The 24,399-nt window shown below is 42.4% G+C and overlaps 1 protein-coding gene across 1 annotated transcript in view; it reads right to left on the bottom strand.

Moving 5' to 3' along the window:
- Positions 1 to 21,899, bottom strand: part of LOC311121262 (TBC1 domain family member 5-like) — a 59,723-nt gene extending 37,824 nt beyond the window's left edge. The window contains exon 1 of the mRNA XM_084157940.1: positions 21,818 to 21,899. The gene's annotated coding sequence lies outside the window, so the exon portion shown is untranslated. The remainder of the gene's footprint in view (positions 1 to 21,817) is intronic.
- Positions 21,900 to 24,399: the final 2,500 nt, after the last annotated feature.

Genomic DNA, 24,399 nt, shown 5'->3' with positions numbered 1-24,399 from the left:
TAAATAATAATATAGGGATGAGGTAGTTGGGTGGGCTAATTTCAGATGGGCTGTGTACAGGTGCAGTGATCGGTAAGGTGCTCTGACAACTGATGCTTAAAGTTATTGAGGGAGATAAGTGTCTCCAGCTTTAGAGATTTTTGCAATTCGTTCCAGTCATTGGCAGCAGAGAACTGGAAGGAATGGCGGCCAAAGGAGGTGTTGGCTTTGGGAATGACCAGTGAGATATACCTGCTGGAGCGCAGACTATGGGTGGGTGCTGCTATGGTGACCAATGAGCTAAGATAAGGCGGGGATTTGCCTAGCAGTGATTTATAGATGGCCTGGAGCCAGTGGGTTTGACGACGAACATGTAGTGAGGACCAGCCAACAAGAGCATACAGGTCACAGTGGTGGGTAGTGTATGGGGCTTTGGAGACAAAACGGATGGCACTGTGATAGACTACATCCAATTTGCTGAGTAGAGTGTTGGAGGCTATTTTGTAAATGACATCGCCGAAGTCAAGGATCGGTAGGATATTCAGTTTTACGAGGGCATGTTTGGCAGCATGAGTGAAGGAGGCTTTGTTGCGAAATAGGAAGCCGATTCTAGATTTAACTTTGGATTGGAGATTCTTTATGTGAGTCTGGAAGTTGAGTTTACAGTCTAACCAGACACCTAGATATTTGTAGTTGTCCACATACTCTAGGTCAGACCCGTCGAGAGTGGTGATTCTAGTCGGGTGGGCGGGTGCTAGCAGCGTTCGATTGAAAAGCATGCATTTAGTTTTACTAGTGTTTAAGAGCAGTTGAAGGCTACTGAAGGATTGTTGTATGGCATTGAAGCTCGTTTGGAGGTTTGTTAACACAGTGTCCAATGAAGGGCCAGATGTATACAAAATGGTGTCGTCTGCGTAGAGGTGGATCTGAGAGTCACCAGCAGCAAGAGCGACATCATTGATATACACGGAGAAAAGTGTCGGCCCAAGAATTGAACCCTGTGGCACCCCCATAGAGACTGCCATAGGTCCAGACAACAGGCCCTCCGATTTGACACACTGAACTCTGAGAAGTAGTTGGTGAACCAGGCGAGGCAGTCATTTGAGAAACCAAGGCTATTTAGTCTGCCAATAAGAATGCGGTGGTTGACAGAGTCGAAAGCCTTGGCCAGGTCGATGAAGACGGCTGCACAGTACTGTCTATTATCAATCGTGGTTATAATATCGTTTAGGACCTTGAGTGTGGCTGAAGTGCACCCGTGACCAGCTCGGAAACCGGATTGCATAGCGGAGAAGGTACGGTGGTATTCGAAATGGTCGATGATCTGTTTGCTAACTTGGCTTTCGAATACTTTCGAAAGGCAGGGCAGGATGGATATAGGTCTGTAGCAGTTTGGATCTAGAGTGTCACCCCCTTTGAAGAGGGGGATGACCACGGCAGCTTTCCAATCTCTGGGGATCTCAGACGTTATGAAAGAGAGGTTGAACAGACTAGTAATAGGGGTTGCGACAATTTCGGCGGCTAGTTTTAGAAAGAAAGGGTCCAGATTGTCTAGCCCAGCTGATTTGTAGGGGTCCAGATTTTGCAGTGCTTTCAAAACATCAGCTGTCTGAATTTGTGTGAAGGAGAAGCGGGGGGGGGCATGGGCAAGTTGCAGCAGAGGGTGCAGAGTTGGTGGCCGGGTTAGTGGTAGCCAGATGGAAAGCATGGCCAGCTGTAGCAAAATGCTTGTTGAAATTCTCGATTATTGTAGATTTATCGGTGGTGATAGTGTTTCCTAGCCTCAGTGCAGTGGGCAGCTGGGAGGAAGTGCTCTTATTCTCCATGGACTTTACAGTGTCCCAAAACTTTTTGGAGTTAGTGCTACAGGATGCAAATTTCTGTTTGAAAAAGTTAGCCTTTGCTTTCCTGACTGCTTGTGTATATTGGTTCCTAACTTCCCTGAAAAGTTGCATATCGCGGGGGCTATTTGATGCTAATGCTGTACGCCACAGGATGTTTTTGTGCTGGTCAAGGGCAGTCAAGTCTGAGGAGAACCAGGGGCTATATCGGTTCTTAGTTCTGTATTTTTTGTTTATTTAAGATTGAGAGGAAATTATTTTTAAGGAACAACCAGGCATCCTCCACTGACGGAATGAGATCTATATCCATCCAGGATACCTGGGCCAGGTCAATTAGGAAGGCCTCCTCGCTAAAGTGTTTTAGGGAGCGTTTGACAGTGATGAGGGGTGGTCGTTTGACCGCGGACCCGTTACGGACGCAGGCAATAAGGCAGTGATCGCTGAGATCCTGGTTGAAGACAGCTGAGGTGTATTTAGAGGGTATGTTAGTCAGGATGATATCTATGAGGGTACCCATGTTTAAGGATTTAGGGTTGTACCTGGTAGGTTCGTTGATAATTTGCGTGAGGTTGAGGGCATCTAGCTTGGATTGTAGGATGGCTGGGGTATTAAGCATATCCCAATTTAGGTCACCAAGCAGTACAAACTCTGAGGATAAATGGGGGGCAATCAATTCACATATGGTGTCCAGGGCACAGCTGGGGGCTGAGGGGGGTCTGTAGCAAGCGGCAACAGTGAGATACTTATTTCTGGAAAGGTGAATTTTTAGAAGTAGAAGCTCAAACTGTTTGGGCACAGACCTGGATAGTATGATAGAGCTCTGCAGGCTATCTCTACAGTAGATTGCAACTCCACCCCCTTTGGCAGTTCTATCTAGACGGAAAATGTTATAGTTGGGGATGGAAATTTCAGAATTTTTGGTGGCCTTCCTGAGCCAGGATTCAGACACTGCTAGAACATCAGGGTTGGCAGAGTGTGCTAACACAGTGAATAACTCAAACTTAGGAAGTAGACTTCTGATATTTATGTGCAAGAAACCAAGACTTTTGCGATTACAGAAGTCATCAAATGATAGCTCCTGGGGAGTAGGAGTGATACTGGGGGCTACAGGGCCTGGGTTAGCCTCTACATCACCAGAGGAACAGAGGAGGACTAGAATAAGGATACGGCTAAAGGCTTTAAGAACTGGTCTTCTAGTGCGTTGGGTACATAGAATAAAGGGGGCAGATTTCCGGGTGTTATAGAAAAGATTCAGGGCATTGTGTACAGACAAGGATATGGAAGGATATGAGTAAAGTGGAGGTAAACCTAAGCGTTGGGTAACAATGAAAGAGATAGTATCTCTAGAGGCATCAATTGAGTTGGTCTCTGAGTGTATGGGGGGAGGAACAAAGGAGCTAACTAAGGCAGGCTTAGCTAGGCTGGGGGGTCTACAGTGATATAGTACAATTAGAAATAACCGAAACAACAATAAACTAACCATGTTTGGGCTAAGGCTAAACATAAACAGGATGTAGTACCGTAAAAAGGAACAGTCCAGCAGATATCAGCTGTATAGCTGAGTTATCATAAGGTCCGGTGGTAAGAGGCCACGGCTAGCGTGTGCTACGTCCGTTTTGTTGTAGCCAGCTGGTAGCGATGAATCCGGAGTTAAAGGTCCAGTGATTCAGTGATTCTGGCGGAAAAACTGATATGTTCTGGGTCGATAACGCGCTGTGCAGACTGGCCGAATATCCGGTGATCAATGTCCAGTGATTAAAAATTAATCCCGCGGAAAAAAATCCAATATTCTGGGTGAAACACCGCTAGCTGTGGCTAATAGCAAGTAGCTAGTTCAGTAGCTAGTTCAGTTTAGTGAGTAAGAGGCCACGGATAACGTGTGCTAACGGGCCAGGGCTAGCAGATGGATGGAATCTTCGTGGTTAACGTCGTAACCACATCAGACGATTTCGTCGGCAGACCAGTCGTGTAGGATCGGCGGGGCTCCGTGTCAACACTAGGTGGTCCCGTCCGGTTGATAGAGAGGTAGATAGCTGGGAGAATGGGCCTAGCTCGGGATGATTAGCCAGACCACAGCGTCCGTTTTGTTGTAGCCAGCTGGTAGCGATGAATCCGGAGTTAAAGGTCCAGTGAATCAGGTGATTCCGGCGGAAAAACTGATATGTTCTGGGTCGATAACGCGCTGTGCAGACTGGCCGAATAACCGGTGATCAATGTCCAGTGATTAAAAATTTATCCCGCGGAAAAAATCCAATGATCTGGGTGAAACACCGCTAGCTGTGGCTAGTAGCAAGTAGCTAGTTAGCTGGCTAGCTAGTTTCAACTGGAGATTCTAGATAAAAGGTAAGTCAATAATAGAATCCATTCCACATTGAGTGAGGCGGGTTGCAGGAAAGTATATTTTGTAGAAGGATGAAAAGTCTGATAGGGAAATATGTACGAAAAATACAAAAAAACAGGGTATTTACAGGCTATTTACAGACACACGAGAGAAACAGGACTGCACTACTTCGCCATCTTGGAATCATGTGACAAACACTCCTGTCCCAAATTAAATTCTGTGCATGCCCACTGATGTGTAGTGGGCATGCACAAAAAAAGGGAGTATTCGGCAGACATTACCAGAGGGATGGGTGGGTACTTGTGCACCAGTGTTGTTGGTCCAGCCTGTAAGAATTAGTCATCAAAGACCAGTGACAGGAAGAAGAATCAGAAGGAAAAGGAATATAGGTCAGGAAGGAAATAGCCCCATTTGGATAGATGGTATAGGCATCCCCAGGGGTGTTCCAGATGAATACAAAGCTATGAATCAGATATGGGAGGGGTTCACCACAACATTTTTCTGGTGGGTGACAATAAACAAAAATGTGGATTGGATTAATTATATCTATTACAACCAACAACAATTTATTAACCAGACTAGAGATGCAGTAAAGGGGATCTCCGAGCAATTATCGGCCACCTCACTTATGACCTGGGAAAATCGGTTAGCTCTGGATATGTTGCTGGCAGAAAGGGGTGGAGTCTGTAAAATGGTGGGGGGCCATTGTTGCACATTTATCCCTAACAACACCGCACCGGAGGGGACGGTGACCAGAGCTCTTGCAGGATTAACTGCGCTAAGTAAAGAATGGGCTGAAAACTCAGGAATTAGTACATCTTGGACAGGATGGTTTGATACCATGTTTGGTAAATGGAAAACCATAGCAGCAACCATCTTAGGGGCAGTCAGTGTTTGTATGGGAATTCTTGTATTATGTGGTTGTTGTCTTGTTCCCTGTGTCCGAGGATTGGTGAGCAAGGCGTTGGTGAATGCAGTATCTCACCAAATGATAAGAGATGGACCGACTCCGGACTCTGACCAGGAGAGCGGGAAATACGATCCTCCAGGCTTGGGGGATAACGACGACTTTGACCCTGAACGACCGCAATTGGATGAAACGTTTATTGGTTCTGATGTATGAAGGTCATAGGGAAAATCCTAAAAAGAAGACCTATGATTGGATGTTGATAAATAGAACTGATCTCTGAGATTAAACATGTTTGTAAATACATTTATCCTGAAGATGAAACCATTTAGTCAAAAGGGTGGATTGATAGATGAATTTGTGTACTAAAAATAATGACTAAAGAATTTCACCCCAAAAACAGTATAAATGTTAGAATTATCATGTAGTGTCAACCCACTAACAGAGGGGGCGTTACTAACCATTCAAGGGGGAAGGCGGGAAACTGTTTAAGAAAGGTGGGAGGAGTATAGTGTCTTTGTTTGTCAAGAGGTATAAAGACAGGAGATTTGTGTTTTTTGAGCAGAGCTCTCCTTAAATAAAATTTACTGATCATTACTTGTGGATTGTGGACCTTGAATCATTGATGATTAAAACCAGAGCTTTACAACCTCTGGTAATGATTCAAGCTTAGGTCGAATTAGAGACAGAAATTCACGTGACACATATTCTCATCTCTATAGAGCTCCTGCCTATACAGTCTGACAAAGTCACTATTTTAGTAGTTCTTCAAAGTAAATAAGGCATACTTTTATGACTGCTGAATATCAACTATCAAATCACTTAGATCATGTATTTCCAGGTAGTGATCGCTCGCAAAGCAACTGCTTTCTATCCCTCTCGATCGCTTATTCTCTCTTCTCTCCTTCTCTGTCAATGAGGTCTCCATGTCTGCTCCACACAGACCGGACAAGTAGGCAGGCGCGCAATGGACTATGGTCAATGTAGTTAATTACCATGTTTTCTGCACTAAACGACAGTGAGGGAAAAAAGTATTTGATCCCCTGCTGATTTTGTACGTTTGCCCACTGACAAAGAAATGATCAGTCTATAATAATTTTAATGGTAGGTTTATTTGAACAGTGAGAGACAGAATAACAACAAAAAAATCCAGAAAAACACATTTCAAAAATGTTATAAATTGATTTGCATTTGAATGAGGGAAATAAGTATTTGACCCCCTCTCAATTAGAAAGATTTCTGGCTCACAGGTGTCTTTTATACAGGTAACGAGCTGAGATTAGGAGCACACTCTTAAAGGGAGTGCTCCTAATCTCAGCTTGTTACCTGTATAAAAGACCTGTCCACAGAAGCAATCAATCAGATTCCAAACTGTCCACCATGGCCAAGACCAAAGAGCTCTCCAAGGATGTCAGGGACAAGGCTGGAATGGGCTAAAAGACCATCGCCAAGCAGCTTGGTGAGAAGGTGACAAAAGTTGGTGCGATTATTCGCAAGTGGAAGATACACAAAATAATTGTCAATCTCCCTCGGCCTGGGGCTCCATGCAAGATCTCACCTCGTGGAGTTGCAATGATCATGAGAACGGTGAGGAATCAGCCCAGAACTACACGGGAAGATCTTGTCAATGATCTCAAGGCAGCTGGGACCATAGTCACCAAGAAAACAATTGGTAACACACTACGCCGTGAAGGACTGCAATCCTGCAGCGCCCGCAAGGTCCCCCTGCTCAAGAAAGCACATATACAGGCCCGTCTGAAGTTTGCCAATGAACATCTGAATGATTCAGAGGAGAACTGGGTGAAAGTGTTGTGGTCAGATGAGGCCAAAATCAAGCTCTTTGGCATCAACTCAACTCGCCATGTTTGGAGGAGAAGGAATGCTGCCTATGACCCCAAGAACACCATCCCCACCGTCAAACATGGAGGTGGAAACATTATGCTTTGGGGATGTTTTTCTGCTAAGGGGACAGGACAACTTCACCGCATCAAAGGGACGATGGACGGGGCCATGTACCATCAAATCATGGGTGAGAACCACCTTCCCTCAGCCAGGGCATTGAAAATGGGTCGTGGATGGGTATTCCAGCATGAAAATGACCCAAAACACACGGCCAAGGCAACAAAGGAGTGGTTCTTGACTTGACTTTGACTTGGAGAAAATCTGCAAAGAAGAGTGGAACAAAATCCCTCCTAAGATGTGTGCAAACCTGGTGGCCAACTACAAGAAACGTCTGACCTCTGTGATTGCCAACAAGGGTTTTGCCACCAAGTACTAAGTCATGTTTTGCAGAGGGGTCAAATACTTATTTCCCTAATTAAAATGCAAATCAATTTATTACATTTTTGACATGCGTTTTTCTGTATTTTTTTGGTTGTTATTCTGTCTCTCACTGTTCAAATAAACCTACCATTAAAATTGTAGACTGATCATGTCTGTCAGTGGGCAAACATACAAAATCAGCAGGGGATCAAATACTTTTTTCCCCTCACTGTATGTAGAATATTGGCCTGTTGGAAACTACAACTCCCTACTAAATCGCACAGTTCGGGCTTGAGTTGACCCATCTCTACAGAAACTGAGCATTGAGCTCACAGAAAACGAAAAAAACGAAATGGAATTCAAATAATTGAACCGAAGTTGGGGACACTCAAGGACCGGAGTTGGGAAACTGCATTAGACGGTTGGATCACAATATTGATTTTAATCTGAAAAGTCCGGATTTTACATTTGACCCCGTGCCAGGGGCAATTGTAACAGTAGCCGGGGTCAAATGTAACACCTAAAAAATAAAACAAATTAACTCACTTAACTTAAAAAACATTTATGTTTACGAATAATCATATTATCATAGACATATGTAATTATTTTCCAAGAAATAAGTATTTTTATGCACGTAACCAATATTTACAGTAACATCCCAGTTTGTGCATGGCCATTCGGTTCCTTTCAAAACATCTTGAATAGTCTGATGGTGCCCAGATCATATCTGTTTACAACTTCTGACACTAAAAGACCCCAAGGCTATTTAGTTAGCAAATGTATAATTCAGACCATCTTAAAAAGGTAGACTCAGCGATATGAGAACCCGTGCACATGCGCCGATACTGTGCTAGAGAGCGAAGTCTTGCTTCTCGCTCATCTCAATATCTGTGGTGCTGCTCGTGGCAATGTCATTTCAGGTGAATCTACCTTTAAAGTTAAAATAAATTGTCGTTTTCATCATTTGGCTGCTTGGCTCAGGGTCATTTTAACATTGCATTACAATTGTCCCCAACCCTAGCAGCCATGACAACAATAGTCTAGCAAGAGACAACAATAGCGGCATGTCACTAACCAGGTTTCCATCCAACCTTTTAATGAGAGTAAAGTACATGTCGGATAAAAAATCTCATGGCAGGCCTGATGGAAACAGAACATTTTTCCATAAACTTTCCAAACATCGACAAAACAAAATACGCTAGACAAGGTAGGATCTTTTTGTGTCTGTAAAATTAATTATGCAAGAAATGTCGGTGAAAACGCTTTTATGCGCAAAAATTAATATATCCATCATATCGAAGTAAACTTGGAGTCACAATATGATATGTTGTGTGGTCCTCCCACTACGACTTGTCAGGGAAGCATGCAGTTTATTAGGCTTAAATGCATTGATGAAATTCACAGGGTTGTGAAAGTGCTAGGTGATGAGTTTGATGCTCCTTTCCAATAAATATTGAGGGTTGTTATTCTGGTGACATGATCATCGATGCTTGGCTGACGTTTGTTGGCTAGAGCACATGCCAATACCGGGCACACACGCTAGCTAATGTCTCCCCAACTTCGGACAACCCCTAACTTCGGACACTCTAGCAGTTGGAGGACTAAAATCACCTCGAGCTCAACATTTAAATGGACTGGAAAATAACGGCAAGTTTTGCAACTAAAGACACCCTTCTAGCTAGTTGACCACTGATTTTCATTGCAATTTGTATAAGTTAAGTTAGGTTTTGAGAGTTTTCAAAAAAGGTTTATATACACACACACATTTTGTGGGACACGCGGTATATTGTAAAATCTGACTGAGCGACAGACCACACATAATTTTATATCCAACTTTTTACCTCTGAAATATAGCTAACAGATCTGCTAATGTTGCTAGCTTAGTTGCCAAATGTTGATAGAACTGCTAAGTAACCAAAAAGTAAATAAATTGTAAGCATTAGATAATAGATATCACGAAAACAGCTGAATGTTGTCAAGCTTTACCGTAACAAAATTTGATTCCTCTGACAGGCATTTTGCGCAAAACTTTTGAACCATGAACTTTTTGATCACTGTTGGCTATATTTAGTCAAATGTTACAATGTATGCATCAATATTAAACTAATTGGGACACTAATTTTCACTACAGATATCAAACAAAAAACGTGGGTACACTTTGTTATTGTAAAATCTTTCATCACCTTTCAATGCCTTAGCTTTGAAATTTAAATGTTTATACATATTCAAGATTGAGTTATCTTTCTAAAATGTGTATAGTATGCCAAGTTATTTAGCTACATGTATTTCCCACCACAGCATGGAGAAAGTCAAGAGGAAGCAGTGGAGTGATGTGGACATGTTCCATGACATGGAGGACCGTGGGGCAGGGATGGTTATCCGCCAGGCTGCCAAGGTTAGGCATCTTTTGTTTTTAGGAGATTACCACGTATATGTGAATTTGATCTGCTAGTAACAGTTTTATTTTCTTATCTACCAAGGTGCATGGTGTACCTCGGCAGAACCTGGCGGACAGGCTGAGCGGCCGGGTGACCAATGGTTGTCGCAGTGGACCACCCACATTGCTTGCACGAGAGGATGAACATTGTTTGTGCAGTACTGTATCTACTGCGCCAGCCATGGGTTGGTTCCCCTTCACCAGACAGAGGCTGATGAAATACGCCGACAAAATACGCAGGTATTTGGTGTTCCATGTGTTTATGTATGTAGAATGCTGGACTGACTGTTCTCAATGTGTGTGATGTAAATGTGGATGTGTATGGTGATGCCAAAATAAACATTTTCATCCTGGATGGACAATTTTATATTCTATTGTAAGTTTCGGCACCCAGTGGAAACAATCCCACCACAGAGGTGGTGGGAAATGTTCAGGAGGAGACACAAGAACCTGAGCATGAGGAGGCCGGACACCCTGGACAGGGGGAGAGATGAGTGTGCCACACGTCCGACGATGGACACCTTCTTCACTTCTTAATGTTTCTGCCACCATCTCTTATGACCGAAAAGAGCTTCTGGATATCAGGACAGCGATTACTCACCGCGTACTGGACAAATAATTTTTCTTTAACGAGTCGGACGAGAAGGATTTTCTTCAGACACCTGACAAGTCCCAAATCCCTGTCATTCGCATGAGAAAGAGATGGATATCGGGACGTGGGTCGGGGTGCCTTGTAAGGATCCGACGGCGAGTGGGTAATCTGCCTCTACCATCAGCCCTATTAGTCAACGTACAATCATTGGATAACAAAATAGACTAACTACGATCACGGATATCCTACCAACAGGACATTAAAAACTGTAATATCTTATGTTTCACCGAGTCGTGGCTGAACGACGACATGGATAACATACAGCTGGCGGGATATACGCTGCATCTGCAAGAAAGAACAGCTGCCTCCGGTAAGACAAGGGGTGGCGATCTGTTGATATTCGTAAACAACAGCTGGTGCACGAAATCTAATATTAAGGAAGTCTCTGGGTACTGCCTGCCTGAGGTAGAGGATCTCATGATAAGCTGTAGACCACACTATTTACCAAGAGAGTGTATCTATATTTATCGTAGCTGTCTATTTACCACCACAAACCGATGCAGGCACTAAGACTGCACTCAATGAGCTGTATAAGGCCATAAGCAAACAGGAAAACGCTCATCCAGAGGCGGCGCTCCTAGTGGCCGGGGACTTCAATGCAGGGAAACTTAAATCCGTTTACCTAATTTCTACCAGCATGTTAAATGTGCAATCAGAGGGAAAAAAACTCTAGACGCATACAAAGCTATCCCTCGCTCTCCATTTGGCAAATCTGACCATAATTCTATACTCCTGATTCCTGCTTACAAGCAAAAACTAAAGCAGGAAGCACCAGTGACTCTGTCAATAAAGAAGTGGTCAAATGACGCAGATGCTAAGCTACATGACTGTTTTGCTAGCACAGACTGGAATATGTTCCGGGATTCTTCCGATGCCATTGAGGAGTACACCACATCAGTCACTGGCTTCATCAATAAGTGCATCAATGACATCATCCCCACAGTGACCGTACGTACATACCCCAACCAGAAGCCATGGATTATAGGCAACATCTGCACTGAGCTAAAGGGTAGAGCTGCTGCTTTCAAGGAGCAGGACTTAAACCCGGACGCTTATAAGAAATCCCGCTATACCCTCTGACGAACCATCAAACAGGCAAAGAGTCAATACAGGACCAAGATTGAATCGTACTACACCGGCTCCGACGCTCGTCGGATGTGGCAGGGCTTGCAAACTCCTACAGACTACAAAAGGGAAGCACAGCCACGAGCTGCCCAGTGACACGAGCCTACCAGACTAGCTAAATTACTTCTATAATATAATATAATATGCCATTTAGCAGACGCTTTTATCCAAAGCGACTTACAGTCATGCGTGCATACATTTTTGTGTATGTCTATGCTCGATTCCAGGCAAGCAACACTGAAGCATGCATGAGAGCATCAGCTGTTCCGGACGACTGTGTGATCACGCGCTCCGTAGTCGATTTGAGTAAGACCTTTAAACAGGTCAACATTCACAAGGCCGCAGGGCCAGACAGATTACCAGGACATGTACTCCGAGCATGCGCTGACCAACTTGCAAGTGTCTTCACTGACATTTTCAACCTGTCCCTGACTGAGTCTGTAATTGTTCGATTAATTTGTATTTTAAGAATAATGACTAAAGGATTTCACCCCAAATACAGTATAAATGTGGGAACGGTGTTAAGAGTTATAATGTAGTGGCAACCCACTAACAGAGGGGGGCGGGACTAAACATTCCAGGGTGAAGGAGACTGCGGAAACTGTTTAAGAAAGCCTCCTAAAGGTGGGCGGAGCAAAGTGCCTTTGTGTGTCAAGGGGTATAAAACAGTATGTATGGGTTTTGGCGCCAGAGCTCTCCATGAATAAAAATACAGATCATTCTTGCTAGTTGTGGACCTTGAATCATTTATGATTAAAACCAGGGCCTTACAACCCCTGGTAATGATTCAAGCTTAGGTTGAATTAGAGATATACATTCTCGTGACAAGTGGTCCTTCGAGCGGAGCTCAAAAATATGTCTTTGTCGTTCTAAGGACACCGAAACCGTGCACGGGCGGATGATTGCATCCGTGGAGAATAGTCCTGGCCTTCGACGTTAAGGTTATAAACAGGCCGGTGATTAATCTTATGAACGATAAAGACGTTAACGAGATTGAAAAAGCATTTAAATCCAAACTGCAAGGAGAAGGTCAGTAATTTTTATTCATGGATTTTGGTGAAATGATTTTAAGTTGTATGAGAATAGTAATTCTTGTGGAGGGCAGAGAATAGTTACCAAAATCTCATAAGATAATTAAAAGGAAGGGGGTCTGAAATGACTCAAGGTGAATGGCCATCACCAAAATAAACGAGTTAATATTGAGATTGTACGGGGTACAGTGTTACAATATAAACAGGAAGGGAGATAATTATCATCGTGTAAGATAGATAAGTCAAAAGTCGCATAAACAACTGGGGATTTGCTCTAACTGTCTATTTCATGAAACTGGAGCAGTTACGACCTCTAGGTTACGGATAGTGTTAGCAAAAAATCATATAATGTTGTATACGTGTGAGACTTAATGATCCATCGAAATACGTGATAATTGTTTCAAGGAAGGAACTAAAATAGGTCGCGTGAGAAAAAAAATGGTTGTCCGATCCCTTTCATGAAACTGGAGTAAAAAAAAAAAAACTCTGGGTTACGGGTTAGATAATTTTAATGGTTAATTACAAAAGCAGATCATAACATTGGCTCAAGAGTCGCACCTAATAATAAGTCCCAGGAAAATAATTCTGGATTGAATTATTACTAAACGGGGGGGATTTCTTATTTTTCCACCATGGGAAATAAATATTCTAAAGAGGTCTGAGAATTAACGGGGGATGAAAGATATATGTTAGGAAGAGATCGAAGAAATATGTTTTATGGATCCATTTGGGAGAAGAGTTATGGATTTATTGGAAATCTCAATGTGGAGAAGTTAGAAGTTATGATTAAGCAGATGCATGTAAACTGCGGAACGGATTTGAAGAAACAGCGAGGGGAGGGGCTAGAGACAGCGAGGGTATGGCTTTTGGAAGCGCAAAGGAGAGAGGAAGTGCTTTAACTGTAACATATAGGAATATTTGGCAAGGGAGTGTAAGGCCCCGTGTAAATACTGTAACAGAACAGGTCATAACCATTGTGACTGCAGGGATAAAGGAAAGGGCAGTGTCGGAGATAGGACAGTCTATTTTTTGGTTCCACGGGTAAAATGTTTGAAGAAATGATTCGTGTCGATTAAGAATTGGCTAAAAACACCACGAAGCGATTATTTGAGAGGTACCTATAAATTTCTAACGATATATACGTATGAACTTTCGCACCCAAACGTAGACGTACGTCATGAGTGAGAAAGTAGAGAATATTTACATCTGCATTTTTGGTCATTTGGCAGACGCTCTGGTCCGGAGCGACTTGCAGGAGCAGTTGGGGTTGGGTGCCTTGCTCGGGGGCACATCGGCAGATTTTTCGCCTGGTCGGCTCGGGGATTGGAGCCGGCGACCTCTCGGTTGCTGACACAGTGCTCTTGGTTACTGGGCTACCAGCCGGCCGATATGAGTTTAAGGTTGTGCCGTTGTTTGATTAGGTGATAAGGTTATGTGATAAGGTTTAATGGGTAATCGGACCATAAATAAAGTGGTTATAGAAGTAATGTATAAATAGTAGAGAGCCAATAGAGGGTTCCATTGAACTATTATGTTTTGTTGGGCATTTGAATGGCATAAGGTGAAATATGTGTGTATGAGGGAATTCAACGGCTGGTATGAATGGTAACCGGATACTACTTAGTATTTGGTTGGTTAATGCTGAATGGAAGATTTGAAGCGTGGTTGGGGGTTAAATAGAAAGACTCACTTATTCAATAGGGAATGGGTGGAGAGAGAGAGAGTTTTTACGTGTATTAAAAGTTGCATTAGATAGCTTTAGAAGTATTCTAGATAGGTCTATTAAAATATGTTACAAGTACGAATGACATTATGACAGTACATAGTTCAGATGATAGGAATATCATCCTTAAATGTATGCTTATCAACGATATCAAGTATTTGTTTTATTAATTAGGGCCGAATCAGAGAGAACAGTTAAAGAAATTGAATAGCGAACTGAAATGGCGATAGAGCTGTGAAAATTGAGTTGAGGACAAAGGAGAATAATTTATGGCTCTGGTTAGCGTGAAAAAATAGAGAGACAGTCCAGCGAGTTGATTGAGCTGGAACATTTCAAGTAGAGGTCTAAAGACTTTACTGAAAGGAAGTGCTTTGGATAAAAGCGTCTGCTAAATGGCATATTATATTATTATTATATTGTATGAAAATAAATGGTGGATTCTAAACAAATTATTTAGTTTCGTTACGTGAACAATGGGATATCGTTTTTACTATTAGGATGATGGATTGAAAAAACATTGGTTATAAGTATGAAGTTATTAAACAATAGGTTTACATTTTAAGAACATCAATGCAACAAGTTGCAATGATTAAAGTAATAGTAAATTGGGAATATAAAGGTAAAAATAACTGAATTGTGTAATAGAAGGGGAGACAGATTTTCCTAGGGGGTTGATCAAATAATTGATAATGGATCATTTGAGATGAGATCACATGTAGCAGATTTACGGTAATCAATTAAATAATCATTGTATACTTGAGGAATTTTGAGTGGTTTTATGGATTAGTTATGAGGAATTAGATTGATACAAACATTATTGATGGGTTAGGACTGGGGATATCTGTATCATGTTTTGTGTGTACTACCATCTTTAGATTACTGATGGTAATTGAAGGTTAACAAAATGTATAACCAGGAGAAAGAGATTAGCTTATCTCATTGGAATGTTGCTCAGGGCGAGGGGAAGCAGTAGTGAAGTTAGGCAGTATTTAGGTCATAAAAGTGAGCTACCAGATTAAGTTGAGCCTGGCTATCTTTGATAGTTGTTTTTCAATTGGGTTTTTCAAATAAAAAACAACACACCCAGCACGATGTTTATAAAGGGTTGTTATGTTGAATTTAGGGGATTTTCAACAGTTCATAGGTGGTGTTTACTATGCTGTGGGATGGAACGGTTTGTTGGGTGATATTTGAAACATTAAGATAACAGAGGAGGGAGAGAGCTTTCCCTTAATGAAAGATACCTGTTGCTAGTCAATTGTACTCATCTTGGATTACTTTTACGGGATAGAAGTAAGTTGAAATATTATCAAATGTCATGTACATTTCATTTTTATTAGGCTTTAATAAACCACAAGTTGGTATTTGAAACTAAATTAATGCAATAAGCTGCAGTAATCAGAGGAAGGCACAATCTAATGCGAAACAGCTATTGCCTAGATCATTGATTTAGCAATAAGATCAGGAAGATAGGGACTAGATGTCCAAAAATAGATGAAGAATGATGAGCTTTTTGGTAATGATAGACTGCTGTAAAGCTTGGGTACTCCATTATGTACTGTATACTGGTAAATTAAGTGATCTTATCTATGGGAAGGAAATGGCAGCCCATGGTAAAATCATTTGGAACTCTGAGGAGGAAGAACAGTTTGTTGTTGTTGCTCTCTTCCCAACCAGTCTTAGCTTTTCCTACATATATCAGGGATGTTACCCAAATGGTAGAGAGTAAAGAGGGATATGACATTGGTCGTGATTTAAAGATGATGTTTTTTTTTTTGGTGGGCTATTAGTTATAACTGGGTTAATCACGAACATAGAGGTTTTTATTCTTTGTTGCTAGGCAGAAGACTTAGGTGACCTAGGGTCGAAGTGCTTGCTCTTACTTCAATCCATGGCTGTCTTTTGTCTCTCTTCAAACATTGTGAAGGGAGCGGCACCAGGATTAAGCAGAGTTCAGGCTAAAAACCTGTCTCTCCTTTGCTATCTTCTTGATTGATTACAGCATGAAGGGGGGTTGTGTTAGGTTTGAAAGATTTAAATATGGACTTGTCATGTCCAACAATCAGTCTTCAGGTCAAGCCCGGGAGAGCCGGGGTAGAACAGAGTTTGAACTAAACATAAGTGTTATTACAAGATAAGAGATTGATTGGATTACTAATTGATTCTGAACTGAATGAAAGTCGAATTTAGCCGCCATAAAAAACAAAGGAAGTGGGAGGAGCAATAAAGAAGCAAAAGACAGTCTCAAAAATAAAAGGCATGGCAATTGGTTGATAAATTACCTAAGTGATTGTTTAGGTAGGTGGTAATATTGACACATGAGCAGAACTATGTGTTAAGGGGGGGGGGGGAAGAGGCTAATGGTAGGATTAAATAATATACGAAGGAGAGGACAAAATACTTTTAAAAAAAACATTTTTTAGATAGTCTAAAAAGAGAATGCAGTCAGAAATTGTTAGATTAATCTGAACATGTGTGAAGATAGTTTATTAACCACACCCGTATGTCAGAGGTTTTGTGCCCCAAAGGTGAACTAAAGGAGAAGGTGACCCACTCTATCTAACCAGGTGACTGGTGAGCATCCAGTCCCTAAAGAAGAAAAACTGGAAGCAGGCCTGTTGGGAAGGGCCGTATCAGGTTATATTGGTCACTGTCTTTGCCATTAGAATAGCAGAAAGAGCAACCGGGTTCCATGTTACCCACTGCAAGAAGGTAAGACCACATACAAGCACCATTGAACACACGCAGAGTTGGAGAGAAGAACTTGACCAATAGGGTCCGGGGGTCACCTCTGTTAATGAAGATCTCCTACTCCGACCTATCATCACTGTAGTGTGTTCTTAGGGTGTGAGTATGGGGTGGTACAAAGCAGAAGGACTAAAGGCAGGAGAGGGTTGCCGGTTTTGGGGAATATGGGTGACCCTGAGCTGCATCATAGTCTCAGCAATAGTCTTGGTATGTCAAGATCCACCACCACCTCGCACCAATTACGCTATGGCCTTACCATTATTAAGAAATAAAAGGGAAGCGACCCGACATACTGACCGTCAAGGACGAGTGATCTACAAAATAGGAGTCAGAGAAGGGTGGGGAGTAAGATTCAAAATTAGGATTAGGGATCTTATCAGGGCGGATAAGCGAGCAACGTGGGATTATAAAATCCCATTGTATTCATGTTCAGCTCCCTCGGCGGATTGTTCCTGGGCTCAGGTATTTAGACATACTGGGGGACGGAGATACGGGGGGGGGGGGAGCTGGACGTCCAGATGGAGGATAAGAAGGTACAACGACATCCCCACGGAGATGGTAGTAACAATAGTAAAGGTCACTAAAGAGGACATGAAAATAACTTACTGGGCTTGTGCGGACGAATACGGACGGGATACTTGTCTAAGATTACATTTGATGGAGTCGAAAGATATGGAGGGCACAGGTACTGTCATTAATCCATTAATAGCAATAGACCGAGTAGATCAGTCAAGGGATGACAGAGTCAATTCGACTAACCCGTCCACTATGAAAGATTTTCTCCTCCAAGAATGGAACCAAGGGGAAGTGGAGGGGGTCCCTGATGAGAATCTCTGGTTAAAGTGGATGAAGTACACCGCTAGGGCCTTGGGGGAGACCAATTGTTATGTATGCTCCATTGGGCGACCGACAATGTTTCCCTGTGTATTAGACCTGTGGTCCAATCAAAAAGAGCCCAATTGCACAGGGATTGGGCTGGCAAAGTTGACTTACTCGGCCAGCTCACCTAGATTCACTTTAACTCCTGGCGAATACCAGTGTTACAGACATAGAAATGGCACCCGTAACTTGGGTGATTTTGATGGCTGTAAGGAGATAATTAATGTGACTGATTTAGATAAGGAAGGGAGGGAAAAAAAATATGAACCTTACCATCCCTCTGACTGATGTGTGGTGGGCATGTACTAACAAAGGGAGCATTCGACAGACATTACCAGAAGGATGGGTGGGTACTTGTGCACCAATATTGTTGATCCAAACCTGTAAGAATTAGTCATATCAACACCATTATCCCAGAAACCCTAGACCACTCCAATTTGCATACCGCCCCAACAGATCCACAGATGATGCAATCTCTATTGCACTCCACACTTCCCTTTCCCACCTGGACAAGAGTAACACCTACGTGAGAATGCTATTCATTGACTACAGCTCAGCGTTCAACACCATAGCGCCCACAAAGCTCCTCCGTCTGCAACTGGATCCTGGACTTCCTGACGGGCCGTCCCCAGGTGGTAAGGGTAGGTAACAACACATCTGCCACGCTGATCCTCCACACGGGGGCCCCTCAGGGGAGCGTGCTCAGTCCCCTCCTGTACTCCCTGTTCACCCATGACTGCATGGCCAGGCACAACTCCAACACCATCATTAAGTTTGCCAACGACACAACAGTGGTAGGCCTGATCACCGACAACGATGAGACAGACTATAGGGAGGAGGTCAGAGACCTGGCCGTGTGGTGCCAGGATAACAACCTCTCCCTTAACGTGATCAAGACAAAGGAGAAGATTGTGGACTACAGGAAAAGGAGGACAGAGCACGCCACCATTCTCATCGACGGGGCTGTAGTGGAGCAGGTTGAGAGCTTCAAGTTCCTTGGTGTCCACATCACCAACAAACTTTCATGGTCCAAACACACCAAGACAGTCGTAAAGAGAGCACGACAAAGCCTATTCCCCCTCAGGAGACTGAAAGGATTTGGCATGGGTCCTCAGATCCTCAAAAGGTTAAACAGCTGCACCATCGAGAGCATCCTGATAGGTTGCATCACTGCCTGGTATGGCAACTGCTCGGCCTCCGACCGCAAGGCACTACAGCGTACGGCCCAGAACATCACTGGGGCCAAGCTTCCTGCCATCCAGAACCTCTATACCATGCGGTGTCAGAGGAAGGACCTAAAAATTGTCAAAGACTCCAGCCACCCTAGTCATAGACTGTTCTCTCTGCTACCACACGGCAAGCGGTAACGGAACGCCAAGTCTAGGTCCAAAAGGCTTCTTAACAGCTTCTACCCCCAAGCCATAAGACTCCTGAACAGCTAATCAAATGGCTATTTGCATTGTTCCCCCCACCCCCTCTTGTAAGCTGCTGCCGCCATTCTCTGTTTATTATCTATGCATAGTCACTTTAACTCTACCTACATGTACATATTACCTAAATTACCTCGACTAACCTGTGCCCCCGTACATTGACTCTGTACCGTTACCCCCTGTATATAGCCTCGCTACTGTTATTTTACTGCTGCTCTTTAATTATTTGTTATTTTTATTTATGTATTTTTTACTTAACACTTATTTTTCTTAAAACTGCATTGTTGGTTAAGGGCTTGTAAGTATGCATTTCACTGTAAGGTCTACAATTGTTGTATTCGGCGCATGTGACAAAAATTTATTTTAATATCCCTCAAAACACAGGGATGTCAATTCGCACAGGATAAGTATTATCAGAGGACCTTGGAGTTTGCCAAAAAACAGCAGGTTAAAAATTACTGACATGGCAGATTCGCATGGGACTAAAATTATGGATGTGGTGTTGTGCGCTCGTGCACACAATTACATTACCCTACCTTCCCCAGTAAAACGAATCCCATCCGAATAAGGCTAAATACACAAAAGGGGATCCTGAAATGTTCTGTCTCAGTGTTTGTGTGTGAGAGACATGAAACACACACACACAGTTGCGCACAAACACTTATAAGGAACAAACACAAATAACTCTTGAAGCATGAAGACATTCCTAGGCAAGAAACATCCTATTGCCCCTACCCTAGCAGTTTGGTAAATGTCCATAACTAGTCAGCTTCAACCATGAGTCTGGTTACTTTCAAGGTTTCATTCTATTCACTACCCAGGGAGTTGTTTCTCTGAGACTGTCACCCCTGCTTGCTTTACAGAGGATAGGCAGAGATTTCTGATAAGCAATTTGTGACAAATGTATTGGTAAAAAAGTGCAACACTAGCTAATATCAGTGATTCAGTCATTGTTCGGTGACTGAACAGTGTGAGGGGTCAAAACAACATGACACACTGACATATTATTGCAGTGTCTCGTCAGTGGTTTGCCTCATAATACAGAGATTGTTTCGTTTGAGTAGGTTATGTGCTGGTTGGCTGCTCATTTCAGTCCCTGCAGTCAGTGCACCTCGCGCAGAGATCAAAGGTTCGATACTGACAGAACGGTTCTCTCATGGGACAGACCCCTCCTGTATGGACGGCCTCTGGCCAAAACAACTGATACAACCTGACTGTGGTACTGTCACTGCACTATGCTGGGTCACGATAGTGCTGTTGGCAACTGTAACTTGGACAAAATAAAAACAGGTAGGCCTAGACATTGGCTAGCTAGTGCTTGCCATCATTTAAAACAAGAAGAAACATAGTTAGCAAATAGCTTTGGGACACAACATCGGGAGTCTGTATTGGTTGGACTACCTGAGTTGTGAATCGTTCTGGTGGATGTAGAAGGAAAATAACCAGCTATACCAAAAAAACGTTTCCTGTCAACAAAGGCATATTTATAATCTCTAGGAACTGTATTTACCAGGCATAACGTGAAATGTTATCAAATAAACGCCTGAATCCAACTTTAGTCAGAACAGCACCGGTCCATATTCCTGCTGTGTGGACAGTGGTAGATTTCGTGGTAGGAAGTCTCACGTGAAGTGCATGGTCCTAATGGCAGCCCGCTAACTCAACAGGAATATGGTGCTGTTCAGACAAAAGTTGGATTCAGTCGTTTATTTGAAGCCGAGGGACACATTTCACTTTACATCTGCTAAATATAGTTCATAGAGAACATACATATGCCTTTGTTGACAGGAAACGTTTTTTGGGTAAAGCCAGCTATATTGTGGTAAGGTTAGTTTCTGTCGCCAACCACCAGAACGAAACACAACTCAGGGAGTCCAACCAATACAGACTCCCGATGTTGTGTGCCAAAGCTAGCTAGCAAACAAAAGATAAAGTGGCCAACTAAATGCATCAATCGAATGTCAACAGGGTAAAGAGACAGTTTAACATATTATAACTAGCTAGTTAAACGACGGGTAAAATACATGTCACTAGCTTCCTTTATAGAAAAGGTGATCGGACCAATTTTCACCTCAATGACTGTCGATGTGCAATATATTGGCATGATATAGCTAGCAACTAGCTCTCCCTAGATGTCCAGCATGGTGGTACAAAAACAAACATGTCTTTAACTAGGTAGCAACACCATGCATATTTACAATTGCTAGAAAATACTTACTTCATCATGCCACTACGTCGTTGCTGATGGCTAGCTATATAATTTAGTTTTCAAACTGTCTCGCAAGCTTCTTTCGGGTTAGCATTCAGGCTAGCTGCACGAGCTTGCACACAGGCCTAACGCTACACTTCCGACATGCAGCTCGGTAGCTAAAGACAAAACAATATAGTAACTTCAAACAAACGCACGGGTTATTAAAAATGCCATTGCATATTCAGTCGTTTAACGTGAGTGTGCGTTTTACCTGTTATGCTCATGCGGGGCTCCCCATTCTGTTCTGTCTTCTGATCGTAAACAGTCGCGAGTCAAGTGGATGTGTGTTGAGGCACTGCTGATAGAACATGTGACCAGGGAGGTGAAGTGATGTCAGCGCGTGCGCGTGCGGGATGCATAATTATCCCCGAAATAATCAATTATAAAAAAAGATAGGACGGGCTTGCAAAATAGTAACCTTGTGATATGTTTCATTTATATAGTCTAACATATCCTACATCAAAACATAGAATGCATCAAATGTGCTTCACTGTATTTCCTCTGTCATGTAATGAATAGGCCCATGATGATGAAGATGATGAGGATGATGCGTGTGTGGTGGTGAAGGCCTACATGCAAAGCCAATGTCTGTTGAGGATAATATATTGTAAATGGTGAAATGTTAAACGGTACAATAACTTGCCGTTGATTATTCCCAGACAGACTGAGCAACAATGCTTACATTGTACAGTTAGGGTTTGCAGCATAATAAGAGGCAGCCCCTGAAGAGCTCCATAACCACTAGCCCCCTGTAAGTAGAACAGACAACTATTGTGTCAGATTGAAGGCTTTGTGTGTGTGTGTGTGTGTGTGTGTGTGTGTGTAATACGCTTAACAATAACAACAATAACACAATTTTTTAGTTGTCAGTGTTTATTAGGATTTTAGTGGCAAAGAAGAATAAAATAATCAAAATATAAGGTCAACTCCCAGCAGAGCCCCAAGTCCAATGGGTATATCCTCTGGCATGTTGATGTTGGCATGTTGATGTTAATATGCTGATGTTCTTCGTATCCATAGCCAGAATGATTTTGCAGTGCCTGGTGATCGAACAGGTGTCCTGTTATATTCATCAGAGGTGTAGGGAGGGTGAAGTCTGTGAATCCAAAAAATTGTAATTATACAGATGATTAACAAAACATGCACACAACAGTATTCATACCTTGGTTATTGTGGTAAATGTGAATGAAAAAAAAACTATTTTGATAATGGTTTTCATACACATAACTTGTCCATAATGTAGAGGCCTGTGGGATATTAATTGAAGAGGTAAGGGAGGAGGATGGTACATGTGATCTGCATAACATACCAATACCAATTGACATACCTTTGTATGCCTCCTCTTCTGTAAACCTGCAGACACAGACACAAAAGTGAGCAGTTCAGTAATCTGTACCCAATACAGCTAGCCTTCAACATATTCTTATAGCATACATATTCTTACCTCTTTGTTGATTGATATCCATTGAATTGTATCCATTTTCTGTTTTGCACAAATATGAAAAGATAGATGGTATCATCATAAAACAATATCAATTTAGATCGTACAAGGGACAAACCTTACCTTAAATTGAGGAGATCTTTACATTTTTCAGTTAAGTGCCTGCACCTGCTGTCCTTTCAAATTCAAATCCAAATGTTTCAGTTGGGCAGTTAGGTTCCTGCAAGAACCCCCACCAACTAATGAGGTTCCTTGATGAACCCCACCTCCTATGGGGTTCTTGGAAGAACCTTTTGGGTGCAATTTTCAGTGCCAAGAACCCTAAGGTTCTTCAACAAACTTTGAGGATCTTAGAAGAACCCTTGTTGAACCCCTAATTTTTTAGAGTGTATATGCCTACCTTACTTTTATAACTTTTCATACATGACCTGTCCTCTTCAACACCTCAGTTCCCCTTCTATAAAGCCAGGCCATCACTAGGGGTGCTGTAACAGAAGGCAGGGCTATAGTCTGCAGATATTTGTAGAATATAATCGTTTTTGATGAGACTGGTTGTTGTCTCATCATGAACTTTCTTTAAAATACTTGATTTCAAATACCAGTGTGAAGTGGCACTGGAGGCCCGTTGGTAGGGTTGGGGTTAGTTGGTAGGCCTTTAGCGCAAAACTCAGGGTGAGGGTGTTTATTTGCAGGAGGTGAAATAAAGTCAGTGAGAACTGTGTAGTATGTAGGCTACATACTGTATGTACAACAATAATAACAAACAGGAAGTAGACTCTTTACTATAAACAAACTCAGATAAAATGAAATAAATAATCAATAACTCAAAATACAGAGCTCTAATTAACACAGGCCTCAATCATGCCAGAAAGCCAGTATGGCAACCTTAACCCTGTCTGGCTGCGATAGGTATGACAGAGTTTATAGCTTCCATCAAGGCCTCACCTTGGAAGATAACATTATGCACCAATCAACAATTAGGCTAGTGTACGGTGCATTCGGAAAGTATTCAGACCCCTTCACTTTTTTCCACAGTTTGTTACGTTACAGCCTTATTCTAAAATTGATTTAATACTTTTTTCCCCTTATCAATCTGCATACAATACCCCACAATGACAAAACGAAAACAGTTTTCTTGTATACATTTTTGCAAATGTCTTTAAAAAAAAGAAAAGGAAATACCTTATTTACATAAGTATTCAGACCCTTTCAGACCCCTATGAGACTCAAAATTGTGTGGTCCTCTGTAGCTCAGCTGGTAGAGCACGGCGCTTGTAACGCCAAGGTAGTGGGTTCGATCCCCGGGACCACCCATACACAAAAATGTATGCACGCATGACTGTAAGTCGCTT

This window comes from Coregonus lavaretus (assembly GCF_964263955.1).
Source record: "Coregonus lavaretus genome assembly, chromosome: 3".
Classification (NCBI taxonomy): domain Eukaryota; kingdom Metazoa; phylum Chordata; class Actinopteri; order Salmoniformes; family Salmonidae; genus Coregonus; species Coregonus lavaretus.
This window is presented reverse-complemented; position numbering and strand designations above follow the sequence as displayed.